Here is a 20,617-nt window from a genome sequence, read left to right as displayed (position 1 = left end):
TTTTTGGCTGTGATGGGTAGGATGAGAAGTAGATGTAAATGATGGTAAAAGAGATGCAGGTTAATCGTTAGTGATAACTTTCTAAAGGCAAAAGGAGCAAATCATGAGGAAAGAGCATCTTGGCTGGATAGACCATGGTGCTGCAGCACTGGGGAGGTCTTTAAGAGGTAAAACAGATGGGACAGAGATGCTTTCACAGGAATGGAGTTAGGTGACCTCTCAGTATCCCTTCCAGCCTTGTAATTCGGTGATGGCCTCATTGTTTGAAAATCGCCTTGCTGGGTTTTTACTTGTTCATTCCAGATGTGGGGACTCTGCTCCGGGACAGTGTGCTTCCAGTGGAATTTGCTGTTCTTGGTTTTTAAAGAGATTACAAATTCCCGCAGGAGCAGTCATGCACCTGGCAAATTCTGAGCCTTGGAAGGTTGTCAGAAGAGAATTCAAGATTCTTTGGCCATTTTGTGCTATGAAAATAGCTTTGATATCATGGAAATACCAAAAACTTTCTTGGATTTTCTTCTGTAACTTGCCTTCCTTGCTATACTCCTTGTCTAACCGGGAGCAGCACCTGGTCCTTGTGAACCCTCAATAATTTTCTCTTAGAAACAGAATGCATAAAAAAGTCAGGTCTTATTTTTGTGTATTGATTTTCAAAATGGGACACGGTACCGTACTCTGACTTTATTTTGAGCAGCAGCAGCTCACCTCCTTTCAAGTGCTGAATCCTGAACCACAATATTTTCCCTTGAGTTGGTTTGGGACTGCTGCCTCGCCGGCTGCTCTGCTTACTAAGGGTTGCTTTTTGGGGTGCCAGGCACCCAGTTTTACAGTGCTTGCAGGCACTTGTTCACAGGGAATCACCACTCAGCTGGGGCGAGGTGACTGTTTCTAGCCCAGGGCAAACCAGCAGTGCTGCAAAGCCCTCGGGGAAGATACAGTGACGGTATTACCTCGCGCATCACCAGCCTGGAACATCAGTTGTCTACTAGGCTGTGATGCAGGATTTTAGCTGTCTCAGCTTGCTTTTGCAAAGTAGCCCGTTTTGTATCGCCGTTGCAGCCCCTTGTTTTTGTGTGTGCGCTTTGTTAGCCCAAAGTTCTGTACAGTACTGCCTTCCACCCTCCTCCCACTCGGAGCACCACGTGCGCGCAGTGAAAAGAGACATGCAAAGGAAGTACAGTGCTTTGTTTTTGCTTTAGTCCCACTTGTTTAAACCCTTCCTCTTACAGCGCATTGTGAAAACTCCGCTGGGAATCTGACAGCATAACGATGCAAATAACCCTGTCATATGACTAAGCCTCTCTGGTGCTGGATTCCAAAATATCGAGCCAAGACGTACGAGTCTTGCTGTGGGTGCCACAGGCAGCCTCGTGCTAGAGTGCAGATGGCTCTTCAGGTCCCTCATGGGAATTGTTTGGGTCCTTAGTAGCATTTTACAAAGATTACTGCCAAACTGACAGCCCTCCTCCTCGCTATTCAGAGGCAGAGCGCTCAGTCAGTCATCAGTGGACACACTGTACGTATTGGAGCACTTAGAAGTGTCTCCCCTATCACCATAGATGAACCTTCTCCTTCATCTGCTTTCATTTTTCAGTAATCCAACACATCCTCAACCTGCATCTTTGCAGAGGAGGATGCCTTGGTATTTTGGCTATCAACAGGTAGTAGAGGCTGCTGCTTCCCTTACAAAGACCTTCCTTGGCTTCAGAGATGGAAATATCCATTGCCTGGAGCTCTTACCACCCTTTGGCACTCTGTGTATCTCCTCAGGTGAGGACAGGCGTCTTTGCCAGATTTTCCAAGGCGTAAGCTGAACCAGCAGGCTGCAGCTCTCAAGTGATCGCAACCAGTAGCTCTAATTTCTACGCTCGTGGAAATTCCATCAGCAAACAGGGTGGGCTGAGCCAAGTTTAGATCAGCTACAGGCTTTCCTCCATCTGTTCTCAGACAGGGATATAGATAGTGATTTGGGAATCGTGCACTTCTGGATTATATTTGTCACACCACACTGTAATGAGAACTTCCTCAGCCTTGTCATTAGCTCATTTATGCATCTCTTCTTAAGAACAGTATGTTTTGGTTTTTATCACATGTCATTGCAGTACCTGACTGCTTTTCATGCCAAAATCCCTAACACACTATGGAGATCAAAAACTCTCTTAAGGCAGGGTTGGAAGACTATGGCTTTGGTAGGACTCTGGGACTGTGTGGATCCGGATGTGAAAGATGTTTGAATTAACTCTGCTGGAAAGGTCTCTTTAAAGGAAAACTGGTGTGCTTTTGTATTACCATTGCTACTATGATATTGTCCTGGGTTTGTACTTGGTTTCTAATCCCTGGGGCATTCACAGTGCTTCTGTACTGGTTGGCATTCCTGCTCTATTCAGCTGCACGCCGACTGGCTCGCTCAGCTGAAGAACTCAAGGGGAAAGAGCGTGGCAAAGACACCACGTACGTGTGCACTACTTACACACGCTAAGGTGTACAGACAGGAATGAAACATTGACATCTAAACATTATCCAAATGGGTGTATATATGCACCAAAACGTGGGTGTATGTATATGGTGAACTGACAGTGCTCTTCTTCACCGCTGGTTCAGACGCAGAGCACTCAGCAGCCAGTGGCTTCCGAGCACAGCAAAAAAATTAAGCAGATGTGCGCACATACATGTATATGAGCCTAAATACACACCCGGAACATTCCAGTGCTCCTCTCAGTGCTTTCCTGAAGAGCAGGAGCTCATCGTTTCCCTGTCCATCCAAACTGAGCCAAGTTTACATCAGCTGCAGGCTTTCCCCCATCTGTTCTCAGACAGGGATATAGACAGCAATTTGGGAATCGTGCGCTTCTGGATGATATTTGCCCCACCACACTGTAGTGAGACCTTCTCCAGCCTCGTCATGAACTCATTGTATGCACCTCTTCTTAAGAACGGCATGTTTTGGGTTTTGTCACGTATGTCATTGCAGACCCTGACAGTTCCTTCGGCGTAACCTGTCGGATGAGTCAATATTTGGGTCTCGCCGGTTGATCCAGTTAGCGGGAGACAGGGATAACGGGCGCAGGCACCCAGCTGACGTCATTGCCCACGTTTCACCGAGCGCGCGGGCAAGGAGCCGTTTTCCCGACGGCGGCAGGATCCAAGCGGGAGGAGTTGCCATGACCACAGCTCCAAGCTTCTCCCCAGCCGACCCCGAGCCAAAAATACACGTAGCCCTCCCTCCTGCTGATTTTACAAGCGTCTCTCCAGCCGTTTTGGGCTCCGATCCGCCACCGCGGATGGTTCGCGCGGCGGCACCCGGTGTTCCAGCCAGAGGGGGGGTGTGTGTGTGTGTGGGGGCTCCTTGTATCCCGCCGCGGCTGGAACGGCTGCGCTCGCTTTGTCCCGGGCCGGGGGGGAACGGTTCTTCCCAGGATTCTGGGCGGCAGGAGGTTGACTTCGAACGGGAAACAGTCGCTTCCCCGTCGAGGAGGTAGGGAACGGCGAGGGGGTGTGACCGGAGCGGGCGCGGGAAAGCCCCGGGGCGGTGCCCGCCCCGACGGCCCTGACTGGGAAGGCGGCGGCGGCGGCGCGCGGGCGGGCGGGCGCCGCAACGGCCCTTTCGCGCGCTCGGGTCACAGAGCGCGCCCCGGGCGCGCGACGCTCCACCCCGCCCCCTTTTTTTTTTTTTTTTTTTTGGTGATTCCTCCGCCATCCCCCCCCCGCTCCGCCAGTCGCCTTTGGCGCGCGCCCTGGCCCCGCCCCCGCCCCGCCGCGACGGCCAATCCGCGCCCTTCCTGTGCGGCTCGAGCCGTAGGAGCGTACCATTGCCGGGGAGCGGGGGGGGGAGGAGTCGAGAGCGTCAAGGCGCTACGGGGGCGGAGGGGAGGGGGAGCCGCGTCCTTTCTTTGCTCCCCGCCGCGCTTCCCGCGTCCTCGTTCTCTTCCCCTTCTCCTCCCTCCTTCGCAGCACCGCGAGCCCGGCGGCTGGAGCCTCCCGCTTCCCGCCGCCCCCCCCGCCCCTCCTTGGCCCCGCGTACCGCTCTCGGGGGAACGGGAGCGGGGTGGGCTCCTCCGCCCCGCGTGAGGCGGGGCCGGGGCCGCGGCGGCTGCCAAGGTGTGCGCGCGCCGCCGCCGCTGCGCCCGCCTCTCCCTCCCTCCTGAGGCGGGCAGGGTTGGGCGGCTCCGCGCCGGCAGCCGGCGGGGTGGAGCAGAGCGCGGCGTCCTCCCCCCCACTACCCCCTGTGGCGGAGGCACCTCGGGCCGTGCGAACCCGGCGAGCGTCGCCCCCGGGGCAGCATGAAGCGAAGGTAAGTGCGGTGGCGGGGTCCCTCCGCCGCGCCCCCCCCGGGAGGGGAGGGGGGAGCGAGGCGGGCTGCGGCGCGGCAGGTGGGGCGGCTGCTGCCCGGCCGCGCGGGCGGGGGGAGGCGTCTCCAGTGGCGGCGGAGGATGAGGAGGTTGATGAGGAGAAGGAACCGCTTCATCCCTTGGCATCGCCCGGGAAGCGGCCTGGCGCGGCGCCCCGGGCTCCGGCAGCGCCGCGAGGGTCTGGGGCGGGGGCCGCAGGGAGCGGCGGCGGCTGGCCCAGGGCGGCGGGGCACAGCCGCGAAACGCGATCCCCGGGGCGGCCCGCGGCCGGGCGGCGGGGCTTTGCCGGCTCCCTGACCCGGTTACGCGGCTCGGCGCCGGGAGGAATGAGGAGGTGGCGGCCGGGCGGCCGCCCCGGGGCCCCCCGAGCGCTCCCTCGCTCAGCGGAAGGCACCGGGGCACCTCTGTCCCCTTGTCGCCGGCGAGGAGGAGGAGGAGAGGGCGGCGGTTGTCCGCCGGCGCGCAGGGTGCCTGCCGGAGGGTACCTGTGCCCCGCCGGCGCGGTGCCCCCGCCGCGTGGTTCTCCTTCTCGTCCCCTTTATCGCCGATAGCTGCCGCGCGGGTCGCGTTACTGTCGTAGCGCCATAAAGTACTGCTCGTCCTTCCACGATCGCATCGCTTCTGGCACCCCCAGCTGAGAAATCGCACCTGCCGGCTTCGTTTTTCCACTTCTGCTCGTCTCGCCCACCTAAGCCTTTTAATTGTTATTCCAGGTGTGTTCAGTGCCAGGGATGTCCAGCTTCCTAATGCTTTTGTCCCTGTTCTGCTTTTTTTTTGTTACGATGCAGGCTTAATCTCTGCAGGCTGTTGTCCTGAGATCTGTTTAGTGTGTTAGAATGCTTAACAAGGGTAACTGCTTCTAAACATAGGGTTCCTTCTCTTAGCATAATAAAAACCTGCTTGTATATTCCCCGGGAGAACTTCATTCCGTATTCCGAAGAAGTTATCTCTTACCTCATGCAGTCATCCATTTAAGGTTAGTGCTGTGAAGCAATCCACAATAACTTTTATTGAGATGGAGGGATGAATACTTTTCAAATCTGACTCTAAAAAAAAAAAATAAATTGCCACTTTCTCTGTTGATTCTGTCGTCCTGATTTGGAAGGTTAACAAACTGGAGAATTTGTGGGAAATCTCTTTGAGTGTTAGGCGCTTAAGGCTTAAAATGAGGGTTCTTCGTTATTCTGCACTTCAAATGTGGTGGGGTGGTACTGGTGTGGGGGGTTTGGGGGCAAGCTGAGCAGATAAATCCCCTCTGGCTGGATGGTCGGGACATATGGAAACTAACTGTCCGTTAGGGCCCATTTTAGTTAGAAACTTTGCAAGCTACAAGTTCACGGAGATTAAACCCCCCCTGTCAACAAAATTTTCTGTGTATAACTAAGAACTTACTTGAAACGAACTTCTTTTCCCATTAGGTGTGGTAATACCTCTTGCTGCATTTCTTTCAGAGAATATGCTTATTCTGCTTATTTTTCACCCTCACATTTTCAGCACTTGTGTTTGCGTTGGTCGTAGTGCAGGGATGTGTTAGGTAAAAATAACTCGCTGCATGGAAATTAAATTCTTTAGTCATGGGAGTATCTCTGTTGGTCTAAGAGTCTGTGAAAGCTTACTTGCACTGGACTAGATTTAGAGTTAGGTTCAAGTTGGCATTGTCCCTTCAAACCAGGCAGAAGTCCATTACGTGTTCATCTGCAGCTGATAATGAAGAAGTCAAGCTGCAGTTAAGAAAATAGTTATGTTTGTATTTATTTTGTGGCTTGCTAGAGTACTTGTGTCCAGGAACACAGATGGATATAACTAGGCACACCAGACTTGTATTCATTCATATTTTAAATTACAGGTGGAACGTACACCTTATAACTGATTGATGAAGTTGGAAATCCTGTAGTTAATAAATTAATGGACAGAGGAACTCCTCTGAAATGTTACAGAACAACCACAAAGATTTTTATTTTAACAGTTATTTTTAAGTGTTTGTGCAGAAAAAGTTATGCTGATTATGAATGACATATATCTGAATTTCACTTTTCAATAAATTTGAATGCAAATCCTGTTCCTGACTAATCCTGTGTGTTAAGAAAGGATCTGTAAATAGTATGTGACTGTATATTCCTGGTGTAAACCGAAACACAGCTGGTTGAGGTCAGGATGACATTTTATTCTAAGCTTTCTTGCCTCTCTGGGTTTCAAATATCCTGCAAACATGCCTCACATGAGAAAAGTTAGTTATTTCGCAGGTGCAGGTCTCCGTTGATGAAGACTACGGTACTGTTACTGTTCCGCGAGGGAGCTTGAGTTATTGTTGTGCACATGGTAGTGCTGAGCTGGTGACCTGGTGCTTCTGGAGAAAGCTGAAGCAGAATTGGTCCTTAGTTGCATGTGCTCCTCTCATCTTGAAGGGTTTCAAAATGACTTCTCAGTCACTGGAGTAATCCATGAATGGATTAGTTTTGGTTTTTTTAACACTTTTGCAAACGCAAGGGTGATCTTGCCAAGGTAATTTCAGAGTAGTGTTCAGGGTAGCTCTAGGTAAAGGGAGAGGGAGAGCTGTGCTGCTGCTGTCTTTGGAAGAGGTGGAAGACTTCCTCTATCTTTTGACTGTGTCCCAGGAAATCGGCTGTGAGCAACAGCAGAGCCTCTCCACGGACTTTCTTTGGTGTTGGGCCTTTTGTGCTGTTGAGAAGACTTAGGCAGCTGTGGTAACACCTTGGTCAGAACTTGTTTCTGCCATGGAGCTTCCAGCCCTGATGTTTTAGGAATCTCTTCTCTGCTGGTTGATCTACATCTTGACAGCCTGGGGTGGAAGAATCCCTTCGTTTACAGCTGAGGCCAGGGCTACACTCAGCTGTTCCATCGGCGTGGCTGTTGGTCAGAGGTGTGATCTGCACGGAGGTGGTTATACGAGTAGGGCACGTGTGTGCTATGGGGGCTGAACACTCTGGTTTGCTGTTACTATATGGATGTGAAATGCAGCTTTGCCAGTATCCTGTACGACTGTTCCAACGCTATCTCAGCGTTCCAACACTGCTGAGACGTGATCTGAGAGAGTTTTCCTGGGCGAGTCCTTTTACTGCAGTAGACCCTAACAATAACCTCACCGTCCATTTAAAGAGGGGAGGAGGGAGAAGTTCCCACTGAGCTCCACCAGCGTTTTCTTAGATCTCCCAGCAGCACCAGAGCCTAGAACTGACCTTGGCCTTCCCAATTAGCAGGTGGTAACTGAGATGTCAGCTACAGAGATGCTGTTCATAATTTGGTAGGTGGAAATGAAGCAGCAATGATACTGATCCAGTGGTCATGCTGATATTTGGAAACTACGTGATAAGATACAAGAGGCAGGCACTGTTTATTTACTAGGAGGGGAACCCAAAACAGGGAGATAGAGCAAGTGGTAAGCTTGCATAGGAACATCTAATCACCACCCTTTCCTTCCTTTTTTCTCCCACTCCCTCCCCCAGCTGCATGACATCTTCTGTTGTTATTGCACAAGGGAGAGGGAGAAAGGGAAAAGTGCATCTGGGAGAACCCAAGAAGGTGCACTCCGAGGCATGAGATCCGCATCTCGATGATATTTGTGAACGATACAAAAACATTTGGATTCCAGCTGAGTGGGACACAAAGCCACCGAATTATTTGTGGTGTGTTCCTACAGTCTCCGCCTGATTTCGAGGTGGTGGGAAGAGGTGGTTGATGGGGCTCGAACAGCGTTTGGTTTCTTTGTGGAAACAGTAAGCTGATGTGGATCATAATTCTTCTTGTTCTCCTGCCTCTATTGGATCTCCAAGAGGCACTGTGACGCTCTTATGTATGGAGTGGCTTGTGATAGAAATTCAGTGCCCAGACATGGGAAACAATTTAAGGAAAGGAAGGTTGCTCACCTGTGTGGGCAGCCTCTCTTCTGACACCCCCTTCCCCGCTTTTTCATTTAAAGTTTCATGAAGCAGCAATTATTTGGCTTGCTAGCAAGAGGAAGCTGAAGGATGTTTTTCTTTCTTTTCTGTGGTATTGAAATTAACTCAATTTAGAAGCATTCAGTGAGACTAGGAGAGGAAATGCAAGTTCTTGCTCTTCATATACAGCAGTAAATTAACAATAGAATTATTTCAGTTTCGGGAAAGAGGAACCTATGTCATGGCACACTTCCTAAGGAGAGTTAATAACTTTTCTTCCGAGGGTGTGCAGCAGCAGCATAGCTTCTTGTGGAAGACAGAAACCTGATTGCTCCAACAGAGATCAACTGTTCTGCAACTTGTTTTTGCAACAGGCAACATGAGAAACTGCATTTCGGTTTTGAGAGGGGGCACTGAAGAAAGCTATGGAAATTGTGAGGAAAACCATTTTACTACATTCCTGTCTCTCTCAGCCTGTCATCTGTCTTCTCCCCAGATCTTTATCTGGGTTATATGTTAACCTTTTTCATTCTTTCTCCACAATGTCTTTGAGATATGATCTTTTGTGTCTAGCCACATGGTTGGAACTAGTCTAGGCTGCCCTCACTTTGTGTCTGAGTGACACTCAGTGACACTGAGTGCCTCAGTGACACTCAACTGTTGAAAACAATGACCGTTTTTACTGAAAGGATTTTGGTTGTGTTTTTTTTGTCTGCCATTAAGACTTTCAGCAAATCATTCCTATGCGGGGTCCTACAACTGTGGGCATAAGCTGATTTTCTTCTTGGTCCTTTTCGGCTGTCATAGAGTGGCATATTTTGGAGAATTTGATATGTAATCACACCTGTTAATGCTGCTACCTTTTAGGCATTCAATAAAGCCGTGATGTGGTCTTTCTTTGCCTTGTTCATCCTGAAAGAGGAGTGGCAGATGGATGCTTTTCACCCATCATGGAGAAGAGTCCCATGAACGTCTACAGAGCTACCTCATCTTCTGCCTTTGGAGCTTCTGAGAAGTTCTTAAAGCCCTCCCCTGCCATGAGCTGAGTGAACCAGAACAGCCCAGCAGTGGACAGTAAGCTACTGCTTGCCTTTGAGTGTGTTTGCCTTTTTGCTGTGCTCCTTTCTTTCTTCAGATCCACTTGTCCAGCAATAATCTCATCTCTTGAGTTGGAGCCTCTGTGTGCCAGCGGTGTTTTCCTGTACGGCCCCTAAGTAGCATATTACATACCGGAGTTCTGTTTTAGACTGGTGATCTCAAACATCCATGTAGGATACAAAACAAAGGTAAAATCTTACCGTTTCCTGTGCGGTTCCCAACATCAGTTCAGGAATACTTGTCTTACAGTGTGGGTCTTTTGCTGTGTTTGCCTGCAGTAGAATTCCAGTTGTACAGCTTAGTGAAAATCTGGGAAATAACCTACTTATTGCATCAACTTCCTCTTTGGCCAGCAGGAAAATTGTTCTGTATTACTGCTCTCTGCCCTGCTGTTTGGAAATAATTCCACTGCATCTGCAGTGCTTTGAAGTGAGACAAGGCTTGCTGGGAGCCGATGTGGCTGAGGGAAGAGAACATTTCAATGTGTTGGAGACTTTTAATAAATCTCTTCCTTTCAAGCTGTACTTCGTTATATCCTTTATCATCATGGCTGCAAGATGCTTCGGAATGAACTTTGGATGTTGTGTCTGAGGAAGTCTTAGGGTATAATCTACTCTTCTAACTCGCTTTAGAGCTAAAGTGACTTAATGGATAGCATAACTTTCATAGTGACCTCCCTTTAAATTACTTAAATCTCTTCACCATGAGTCTGTGGGGAGACTTCTCACTGGAAGCTAAAGTGTAGGCAGAACAGCAGCATTTTTGTGGGATCATATCTTGTTATCTCTGCCGTGCAAGTAGAAGTGCTTGTGGCCATGTGAGTCCTATCTAATGTTTCCATCTCTTTATGGCCTTGGTGGAACTGCCTTGGTTTAACGGGATAGTTGGGAGGTTCTTCTCACCCTTCTCTTAGTCTTTTCTGTGTGTACTTACACAGCCCTTAAAAAGGGCTTCTCTTCTCAGGTCCTGTGAAAAGGATGGTACAAACTGCTCTGTTTTTGTGAGATACTGCAGCTTGTAGCGATTTGCATCATTTAACAGTTGCTTACGTTTTTTCAGGGTTCATTAAATAAATGCATCTCAAGGCAGCAAGAACCCAAATTTAACTCGAACCCAGTTAAAGAGCACAAAACCAGTTGATATTCATCCAGTGATACTCATGTAATAGTCTGCTCTGGATCTCGCGTTGAGAAGCGTCCTCCAACACTTGCAACGTTTCACTAATCTTTTTTTTTCCTAATAGGAGGAAGTTTTATCTTTGAGTCTGCGTACATTGTATATGGTACTTCATCTGCTCCATTTGAGAAAGCCAGATTAGACTGTGTCAGGAAGAGTTAATGGTTTTGGGGAGCGTCATGTGCTTTTGATGATTCACTTAGCCATGCTAGATCACTAAATCAGTTCGGAATTCTCTAGAGCTGTGCCTCTTTCCGCATTGATTGTAAAGACAGACTGGTTTGGAGTTACCTTTGTGTGTGGTTTCCTTGGTGAGCCTGGGAAGGCCAGTGTTTGACCTGGTATTTCAAGTGTCTTCTCCATCTCCTAAGTGTCGTTTATCTTGCTGCTTATAAACAGAATCTAAACATACTGTGGACTTTTCCCGGAGAGTAGGACTGCTTAAACATCCAGGAAATACAGAACACTGACACTGGGTGTCAGTGATACCTGGTTTGCTTCCAGTACTTCAGAAAGAGAAGAGCTTCTACGTGTGAAAATGGCGGAGTTATCTAGAAGGTGACAGCATCAGCAGCAGGTCTCCAATAATAAGTCTCCATAGTGATAGTATTCAGTGTTCCTTCAGAAACAAAAGATAGATGGGCTGCAGCTGAGCCCAATGTTTTATGTTTTACTTTTCTTGTTGGTTTTGCATTACATATAATGGCTGTTGTGTTACACGTGCCTGGAGACCCACCGAGGGCTCTGCTGTGCCAAATACTGTATTAAAACATAGTGAAGTCCCAACTCTAACATTTTTTTACTTAAATAAAGCAAATGGAGGTGGAATAAAGCAGGTAGGATTTTTCTGTTGATATTTAGATTGACAAATACTGGGAAGTTTTGAGGTCAGCGTATTGGATAGAATATTATTTCACAGTGGATTTATTTCAGGATGTGAACCAACCTTCAGATCATTCAGTGGGTTGCTTCTAAAGCTGCAAAATGTAAGGCGTGTATCTGAGAGGTATATATTTGTGTCATCAGGGAACCTTTGTCTTGGAATAACCAGTTTGCGTTCAAGGCCAATATCTCTGGCACATGCTCCCTCTCTAGCTCCGTTCAACATGGTCAGGCTTCGTGACATTGGGAGGACTTGCTTCCAAACTGTCCCTCAGATACCTCTCTGCACTCATACCACACTTGTTCTCTTTCCCCTGGTCTCATATACTATCCAGACAGTAAGAGATGGGACTTAGTAAAAAGAGGGATAAGGTATTCCAGGTGACTAGTGTGTATGCTGAGCCAATTCCCCAGTCTGCTGATACAATCCTTCATACAGTTGTGGTCATGAGTGTATTCACAGTGTGGTTCGTTAGGGGAGGGAGGAGTCTCCTGATGCGTGTTCCCTCTGGGACAGGAGGGAGATCTTGAGTATGTTGTGTGTATAACATGTAGCCCCTCTCCCATCTTCTCCAGCTCTGCTCGTTTGGTTTTTAACTCTACTTTTCCCTCCCATCTCATTTTTCACTCTTCCTACCCCGTGCCTCCCCAGGATGCAGAACCTCCTTCTGGCTGCGGTCCGACTGAACTTCGTTAGCACTGGGGAGGCGGTCTGACATCTCAGCAGCGGTGGGCTGTGTTTCTGGTATCTTATCTTTGCATCTTAGGTCATGGTGCTGCTGGAAAAGGGGCTTTTTGGAAAAAACGGCTGTTTGAGTGGCATCGGAGAGGAGAGCGTGTGGTTCAGGTTTGTTATTCAGTGCTCTTTCTGATTTCCTCCTCTTATGTTTTCCTTCCTTTAATCCGCTTTTTCTGTTTCATGTTCCCCACAGGCATTTTCTTTTTTTTTTTTCCCTCCTGGCTGTTTACTGTCTTACCCTTCTTTGGTGCGTGGAGGAGAAACTAATGAATTTTGTTAGCAATAACCATAAGCCTGTTCTTAACAGGGAGAGCCAGCAGGAGCACAGAGTGCATCCAGGGCACGTCTCATGGACTGGATTAGCTGTGCAGTTTCCTGTATTATTTTCTTGGAGGAGAATTGGTTAATGTTAATTTAGAAATGGTGGAGTCTCAGTTGTGATCGAAACCAGCTAAATTGCTTGGAGAGTGTCACTTGAGATGTTGGCTTCCTCTGCAGGAGAATTCTTCTGCTAATGTGCCCTTTTGTGGACGATTGTCTAGATGTCTCATCGGTCTGGAGAGGCTTGTTTTTTAGTGCTGTGCGCTCGCTGGAGAGTTTATTTTTAAATAGTTACTGAAGCAACAGACTTCTAAAATGTTGCAGTGTTAGGATAGCAGGAATTGATGTTTAATAATTCTCTAAAAGGGTAGATTGAAAAAATAGTTTTGTCTCTTCTATTCTCTAAGGCGAGCTTAAAGCGTTGGTGAAACTGTTCTGGAAGATGACTTGTTTACTTCATAATTTTCTTCCTCACAAGTCCTCTACTTGAGTTTAAATTGTGGACATAGCTAGACTGAAATATTGTCAAAACCAAATGTTTTATTTCAAGAACTGCTGTGCACTACCCTTCATTCTCTGTTATGAAAAGATGACTTATTTTCACCTGTGATGGATTCTGCCATCTTAAGGTGGGCTACATCTCAAGATAGTCACCTTGGAACTGTAGCTTCCACGGAGCAACAAGGTGCTATTCCACAAGCAAAATAACTTTACTTTTTTGAGGAGAAGCGTTTTGTAAAGCTTCCTTCTTTGTGCTAAAAACCTGGGACTTCACCCTCTGTCAGAAAATTTCAAAGAAAATGTTTTTCAAGAAAAACGTTGTTGCAGCATGTCACCCCCAAATATAAGGGGTTGTCTTTTTCCAAGTCCTCCTTCCTTTGCTGCTCTACTCTATCACAAAAGGCCCTTTGTTTTTCATTTGACTGTTAAACTGCACTTATTTTATTCTTCATCAAACTCTCAATGAGCTCAAGGTTTATAATATTTAAAGTCTGGATCTCCCAAGAGTGAGAGAAGCTGACGGGTTTCATAGAGCTATAGGGATCCACCAGCCTACAAGAAAACATCCCAGGCAGTCAAGGCTTTTTTTGGTCGTAGAGGACAGTGGTGACAAGTTCTTTATTACGTGTTCGTGCAAACCATGATGATAACTTACAGGCATGATGCTGTCTCACAGTCAGTGTCTGCTGGTGGATTCAGCTATGAGGCTCCAGACTCTTCAGAAAGCAAGGAATTTCAGAAACACGAAGCACAACAAAGCTGAAAGAGAGAATAGTGAAAAGAGAGGAAAGGACAAGATGGTTGGGTAGGTTTAAGATGCGTAGGTCAGCCTTGACCCAGCAGGGCAGTGCCTGCTTCACACTAGCTGGTCTCAGCCGTTCCTTTTCCTGTTGGTGCCACAATAGAGGTAGGAACGAACTGGGAACGAAGCGCTGTGAGATGAACACAGTAAATTAAGATGAGCGTTAATTTCTTTTCTTGGATTTGAGGATGAATTGCCTTACAGTGCCGTGCTAATTACAGCAATTCAGGAAATGATTCACAAGAGCAGGTAGCCGAGCGTGGTCCTTCTAACAGCTCTTAGCTTGAGCTGGGTTGACTTATTTACTACAGTTGTGATTCATGTTCTACACTGGCAGTGGCAAGTGCTCAGTTTTAATTCCTATGACTTGGCTGAACGGAGTCCTCAGACCTGACGGAAGAATGGGAGCAGCCTTCAGCCTGTCTACAAGGTTTGTATTTAGGAAAGTTTCTTTACAGTGGTGTGGGCTAGAAGGTTTTTTTTTTTCAGTGCTGTAAACTAAATACTGGGCCATGTAACACTATCACCATGTTTAGCGTTAAGTTACACCACATATTGCACAATTTTACTGGGGTTTGCTGCTTGCTTTATCATATAGTCTCCAATACGGAGGCAATGTCCTTAAGTATCAGGGAATCTGAGAGCAAGTAGATTCTGTGATCCTGTTCTCAAATGCAGTGATGACTTAACTAAAGATATATTATAATTTTGTAAAAATCCTATATTCTCCTATTTCACTGAGGAGAAATGCAAAGGATACAAGTGTTCTCATTTGATGGGATAGCTCCTGCTGTGCAAAATACAGGTTGCTGTGACTTATTGGAGTACATGCTTCAGGAATGCACAGCAAATGCATGCAATGTCTATGGAGTTTCAGTTATGGCAGCAAAAGCTTTAGGTGGCAAGAACAAAGTCATGGGTGTGAGGTTAACTTGCATACAGCAGCCCTTATTGTGGAAAGGAATGTTTGGCAGGCATTAACTTATTGTAATCTGATCGTATTCAGGTACTGCAGAAAAATTCTCCTTTTTGTGAAGGTGTTAAAAACGGTGGAGATATCAACCCTGGCCACCCCCTTCAGCTCTGGGTTCAAAGAGGCTTTTCTTTAGAGATGGAGGGATGAAAAACGTGATGGGCTGACCAGGCTTTTGGGAAGCGTGTTCTGATTTGTGACAACCTACTAGAGCACTGGAACTGAGCTGCAGCCCGTTGCTGGAGTGTGTCCTCACCTGCAGGCTCTGGGTGTTGTATCTTAGAAGGGTTATGGGAGGCTGGGGGTGGAAGTGAGCCGTGACCACCTCTCCCAGGCAAAACCCTGAGTGTAAGGAGTTAAAACTTGGAGAGGAATGAACTGAGGTCAGCAGCACCAATAGTCTGTTCAGTAAATAATTTTCTTTGTGTACTGAGTCCATTCTTTCCCTCATTATTTGCTCCACTTACTCTTTTCCCTTCCTACACACACGCACGCGTGATTTTTCTGGCTTTATTATTCTTCCTTGCTCTCGTCGTCACTTCCCAATAGCCGCTTGTCCCTGGGACCCACCCTCTGGATAAGGGAGCTCTAGATGACAGGCTTACTCTGAAAGAACCACCCTGGATCTGAGATGGACACCTATGCTCAGCTTAGAAGATGCAAGACTGTTTTCCAGCTGCTCCTGTGAGCCTGCTTGCTCTGAGCACTGCAGTGGCAATACGGAATGCAGCACGCAGGAGGGAGAAGGCTGTTCGGCCATACACAGAAGGATCAAGAGCTGTTGCCCACCTTTTTCCCCCCCTTGATGGCAGGCTGTGAGCTCCTGGGTGAGTGAACATCTAGTACGTGGCATGCGTTGTTCCAGGATTGATGGGGAAATGCATTAAGTAGCTGCCCTGTTACTGGGAATTTGGATAAACGTAGGGCGAAGCACTGGTTAATGCTAGAGTCTGCAAAACATAGCAGGCTTTGATGCTAGTGCTTGGACATGATGCTATGAAAAGAGAAAAAGCTTTTAAGGGTCCTGTATCTGAGGATCCACAGAAAGCAGCTAGAGGAAAAAAGGTAGGATTTTGGGGATTGAGTGACCTTGAATGTCTGCTCCAGTGAAACAATCCATGTGTGACTGCTATTTAGGAAAATATTTTCTGGGAGGCCCTTTTGTAAGAGGGGGAGAGTTTAAATGTCCTGCATCTGTTCAGGGATGCGTTTTAATTTTTCAGTGAAAGTGTAATAGCTGCTGCCTGTCACCTTTGTATGTGATCTTGTAAATGCTGCTGTCCCCAGGCTCCTGAAAGCTCTGCCGAATCTCTTTTTGTGGGAATTAAATTAACTTTAAAAAGCCCCACAGACAGGATGAGCTAGATGCTTGGCAGGTGTACTGTAGCATGGCAGCTATGGAGAAGGCAGCCTGTGTATGATCATAAATATATACTTATGGGTTGGAGGGGAGGGCTTTGGTTCTGCACCAGTTAGCCATCTACAGCCCAGTATTCTTGCCTGCTGTTGTTCACTTTCCCTTAGGGCACTGTCGTCTGCTTCATTCTTCTGAGATTTTTATGCTTTTCATAGTGTTTTCTTAAACAAAAAGGCAACTCTAGAAGCAAACAAACAAAATTCCTTTCTTGCTTGACTTGTGCTTTTCACTCACAAAAGCCATTTTCCTTTCCCTGGTACAGCAGCATTATTAAAACCAGGACTTGTCTCAGCTGAGCTGCAGACCCAGTGGGGCCAAGTGGATATACTTCTTGCTATCAGAGTTGTGTTTTTTCCCCTTGGTTTAAATATTGATGCTAGGGAAGTTACAGTCCTGAAGAGTCTAAATCAAGACAACTGTTCATTGTTCTCTAAACAGACTTTGGATACAGCTTTCCCATAGCTGCGTTGTTCAGTGAAGTGCATTCCTTCTCAGTAAATAGACAGGCTTTAAAGGCCCTCAGGTTCTTCACGTCTGAAACAACAGCAGCAATCATCAAAGCTCAATACAAGAGGAAAACAATTACAAAAGGGAGAGTTTTTCCGAGTGTCTTGGGCAGTGCATCTACCTCCAGCTGCTCCTTTTTTTTATCCTAGGGTGCTGTGTCCTCTTCTCCTCTTGACACATAACACAGCTGTCTGGGTGTGCATAAAGAGTCTGATCAGAAACCTGATCTAGGGTTAAAAATAGCCTTGTTGGAATAAAAGATAGCGAACCTGGCCAGGCTTACCGTGGAGTCCCATAGCTGTGGTAGTGGCATTACTCATCAGGTGGGGATGACGTGGTGGTAAAGTGGAGACGGGGCTACTGTCAGTGCTTCTTGGGGTATGGGAGGAAGCACAGTGAATGACAAAGAAAAGTTGTTGCCTGCTGGTCTTGTATTTGGGATGACCTGTGGAGAAAAGGGAGGGATGTTTTCAAGGGAAGTGTTAAAATGCTATAGCTTCTACAAAAGAATGAGGCAAGTTAGTAAAGGAGGGAGAATGCAGCTAGTGGTTAGATTAGGTGCCATAAAATCACTATTTTTGTTGAACCATTATTCTCATTTTTCCGATGTCAGGTTTTGGTTCCTGGATTTGTGTTCTGGCCGTGCTCAGTGTCTCTAGGGCCTCTACTGGGAGACGGATGGAGTTGTAATTTTGAGAGAATGGAATTGTGCTGTTAGCTGCTGTCTGCTTTCCATCATACCCCAGTGAGCCAACTTCAGGTGTGCTTGTGCACTTGGGAAGGTGGTCACTGCTTCTGCCCTCATCAACTGGTTTTGTAAAGAAAAGTTGCCTCTTCCTGTACATGACCTCATAATATTTGTACTAGCAAAATAAATGCTAATTGCTCATTCTTAATTACGACTGAATATGTGAAAAGCTCAAGGCTTCTAATAACTGAAGAAATGACCACATTTTCCTGTTAATTGGCAATTAGGAGCAGCTTGGTAAAATGGTTGGAACACTAAAAAAGTGTGGTGGTGATTAATGTTCCAGGTACCCATTTGGGTTACACTGAGATGTTTCTAGCCATTTAGTTCCTCTTTTTGATTCCTTCAAAGGGCTTTGCACTGTTTCAGAAGGGCACCTTTTGCTGCAGCATGGCCTTGGGATGGCGCTTTCATTTAAACATAAGTAGGGGTGAACTGTGTATCAGGACTTGTTTCTGAAGTGGTTGGTTGGAATTGACTTTTTCCTCACTGTACTTGGAGAATGAAAGGAGATGACTTGTCTCACTGCTTGAAGATGAGCAGCCACGTTCAGGGATGAGGTTTCTTTCCTCTCTGCAGAGAGACTGGAAATCTCTGAAGGAGGGACATAACCCAGGTGTAGTCTTAAAACAAATGCTTGTGAAAAATTGGAGGTCCTAACCTTGACAGGTCTGAATGTTACTCAGCTCCACAAAGCCTAAAAAAGAAATTGAAAGGAAGTAAAACTGGAAAGGAAGTACCCACTGTCTTTCCTGTTTCGCAGAAGTTGCCTATGAACCAGGGTGGAGCATGCGGGGAACGATACTGGTAGTTGCTTTTCTGTCTTGCTCCTGTACTTTGCTCTCTCGTTTCGATAGGCGTTTGCAGCATTGCAGGGTTGCTGTCTGTAGCCTGTTCTTAGCTATGACAGTAGCATTACCTTTTAAACCAGTGAAAATACTATTGACCTAATGTTACACTGAAGTTCTGTCATCTCTAGCTGTTCTGGCCGTTTTACAAAAGGGATGAAAGTCTGTCCTCTCTGTTTTTGAAGGGAGATAAATGAAATGCACTGTTTCATAGAATCATGGAATGGTTTGGGTTGGAAGGGACCTCAAAGATCATCCAGTTCCAACTCCCTTGCCATAGGCAGAGACATCCTCCACTACCCCAGGTTGCTCAAAGCCTCATCCAGCCTGGCCTTGAACACTTCCAGGGATGGGGCAGCCACAGCTTCTCTGGGCAGCCTGTTCCAGTGCCTCACCACCCAAAAAATTTCTTTCTTATATTCAGTCTAATTCTGCCCTCTTTCAGTTAAAGCCATTGCCCCTTGTCCTATCACTACAGCCCCTTCTCCAAAGCCCCTTTCCAGCTTTCTTGTAGCCCCTTCAGATACTGGAAGATCTCCCCGGAGCCTTCTCTTCTCCAGGCTGAATAGCCCCAACTCTCTCAGCCTGTCTCCATAGCAGAGGTGCTCCAGTCCTCGCATCATCTTCGTGGCCTTCTCTGGACCAACAGCTCCATGTCCTTCTTGCGTTGGGGACCCCAGAGCTGAACACAGTATTCCAGGTGGGGTCTCACAAGAGCAGAGCAGAGGAGCAGAATCCCCTCCCTCGACCTGCTGCCCACGATGCTTTGGATGCAGCCCAGGACACGGTTGGCTTTCTGGGCTGCCAGCGCACGTTGCCGGCTCATGGTGAGCTTCTCATCCACCAGCACTCCCAAATCCTTCTCCTCCGTGCTGTTCTCAATCCGTTCTCTGCCCAGCCTGTCCTTGTGCTTGGGATGGCCCCGGCTCACGTGCAGGACCTTGCACTTGGTCTTTTTGAACTTGATGAGGTTCTCACAGGCCCATGCTACTGTATTGTAGTTGACCTTCCTAAGCTCAGACACAGCCAGGATAAGAATCCAGGTCTCTTCCTGTTCCTGGGATCAGTATGTTAAGAGGTCTTGCAGATGTGATATACATGTTTGTGGGCATGAATAGCAGCTAATGAATATTTACACATATACTAATGAAACCCTACATCTGTTTTTACATATGCATCCGAGGTGTGGATTTGCAAGATACCAGCGTGGGTGTGAATAGATGCAGGCCTGGGAAAATTGTGATAGCTGGTAACCGTGCCACTTGGCACACGTAGTGTGTGCAAACGCACAGTTGCAGAACAGTATTAAAAAGCAAAATAAAAATTTCTACCTTTTCTTCCCTTCCCAAGAGAGTTGTGAACCCTAGGGTTTGTTTTGGTTTTTTTTTTTTTTCCAAGCATAACTACAACTTGCTGAAAATCTAAATAAAAACCTACTTCCTGTCTTTGGTGACTTTTTGAATGGGAACCACTCTTGTGTGGCACTTTACATCCCCGAGTAGACAAGCCTAGCAATGCTATAGGAGAGAAAGTGAATGTTGTTAAGAGTGAACCTGACAACCCTGTTGAATAATTCTGCAATTTAATATTCGGGTGACTGGTGGTGAAGCTGGCAGTTCCGTTGGACTGCTCGTTGGGAGTTACTTCTAGGGACGTGTTCATTGGGCCTGTGACAAAGGTGCCCCCTTCCCCTGTGCTTGTTTGTGATTTTTTTTTTTTAAGAGACTGGTGATTCATACATGACAAAATCTGACCGGCCAGAAGTTGCGGTTTAGTTATAAGAATGCTTCTGAAATTAGTGGTGTGTTTTATTTGCCCATCTGCAGTGTTATAGAGGCATCTCCTTGGCACCTGTAGTGCTTCTGAAATTTTTGTCATACCTGATGGTCCCCATGAGCCACTTCTGTTCCTTTAACAAAATTATATTGTAGCAAGAGCCTCAATATTTAATTCTAAAGTGACTCTGTTGGTGCAACGATCGTTCTGATTTTAATGTTGAAACACCACTGATTGACAAGAGGGAACACAAACTGAGGTAAATGCTATGATTTTACTGTGGAATCTTGGTTATTTGAGAAATGGGAATAAAGCGTTCTGCTCTCTTACTGTCTCTTGTTAATTTTGTTTTTAAAAGGTTTTTGGGCTTTTCAGAGGACGGGCTTAGTGGAGGCAGCCTGTTTTGCTTTTAACATCACAGTATCTTTTATAAACTGTTGTTTCAGTGTCTATTCTATCATTTTTGTCTGAAAGTTTCTGTTGGTTATACATCTGACTCTACCTCTGAAGCCTTCTGTTCCTCAGGACAGCCCTGAGTTAGTAATTAGTTGGCCTCTTTCGTAATTTTGTATAATTAAGTGCTC

The 20,617-nt window shown here is 46.9% G+C and overlaps 1 protein-coding gene across 1 annotated transcript in view; it reads left to right on the top strand.

Moving 5' to 3' along the window:
• Positions 1-4,255: 4,255 nt before the first annotated feature.
• Positions 4,256-20,617, top strand: part of MICAL3 (microtubule associated monooxygenase, calponin and LIM domain containing 3) — a 165,082-nt gene continuing 148,720 nt past the window's right edge. The window contains exon 1 of the mRNA XM_086609661.1: positions 4,256-4,291. The gene's annotated coding sequence lies outside the window, so the exon portion shown is untranslated. The remainder of the gene's footprint in view (positions 4,292-20,617) is intronic.

The sequence above is a fragment of the Tauraco erythrolophus genome, chromosome 4 (genome assembly GCF_009769465.1).
Source record: "Tauraco erythrolophus isolate bTauEry1 chromosome 4, bTauEry1.pri, whole genome shotgun sequence".
In the NCBI taxonomy this organism is placed as follows: domain Eukaryota; kingdom Metazoa; phylum Chordata; class Aves; order Musophagiformes; family Musophagidae; genus Tauraco; species Tauraco erythrolophus.
Note: the sequence above shows the minus strand (reverse complement) of the source record. Positions and strands in the feature narration are given on the sequence as shown.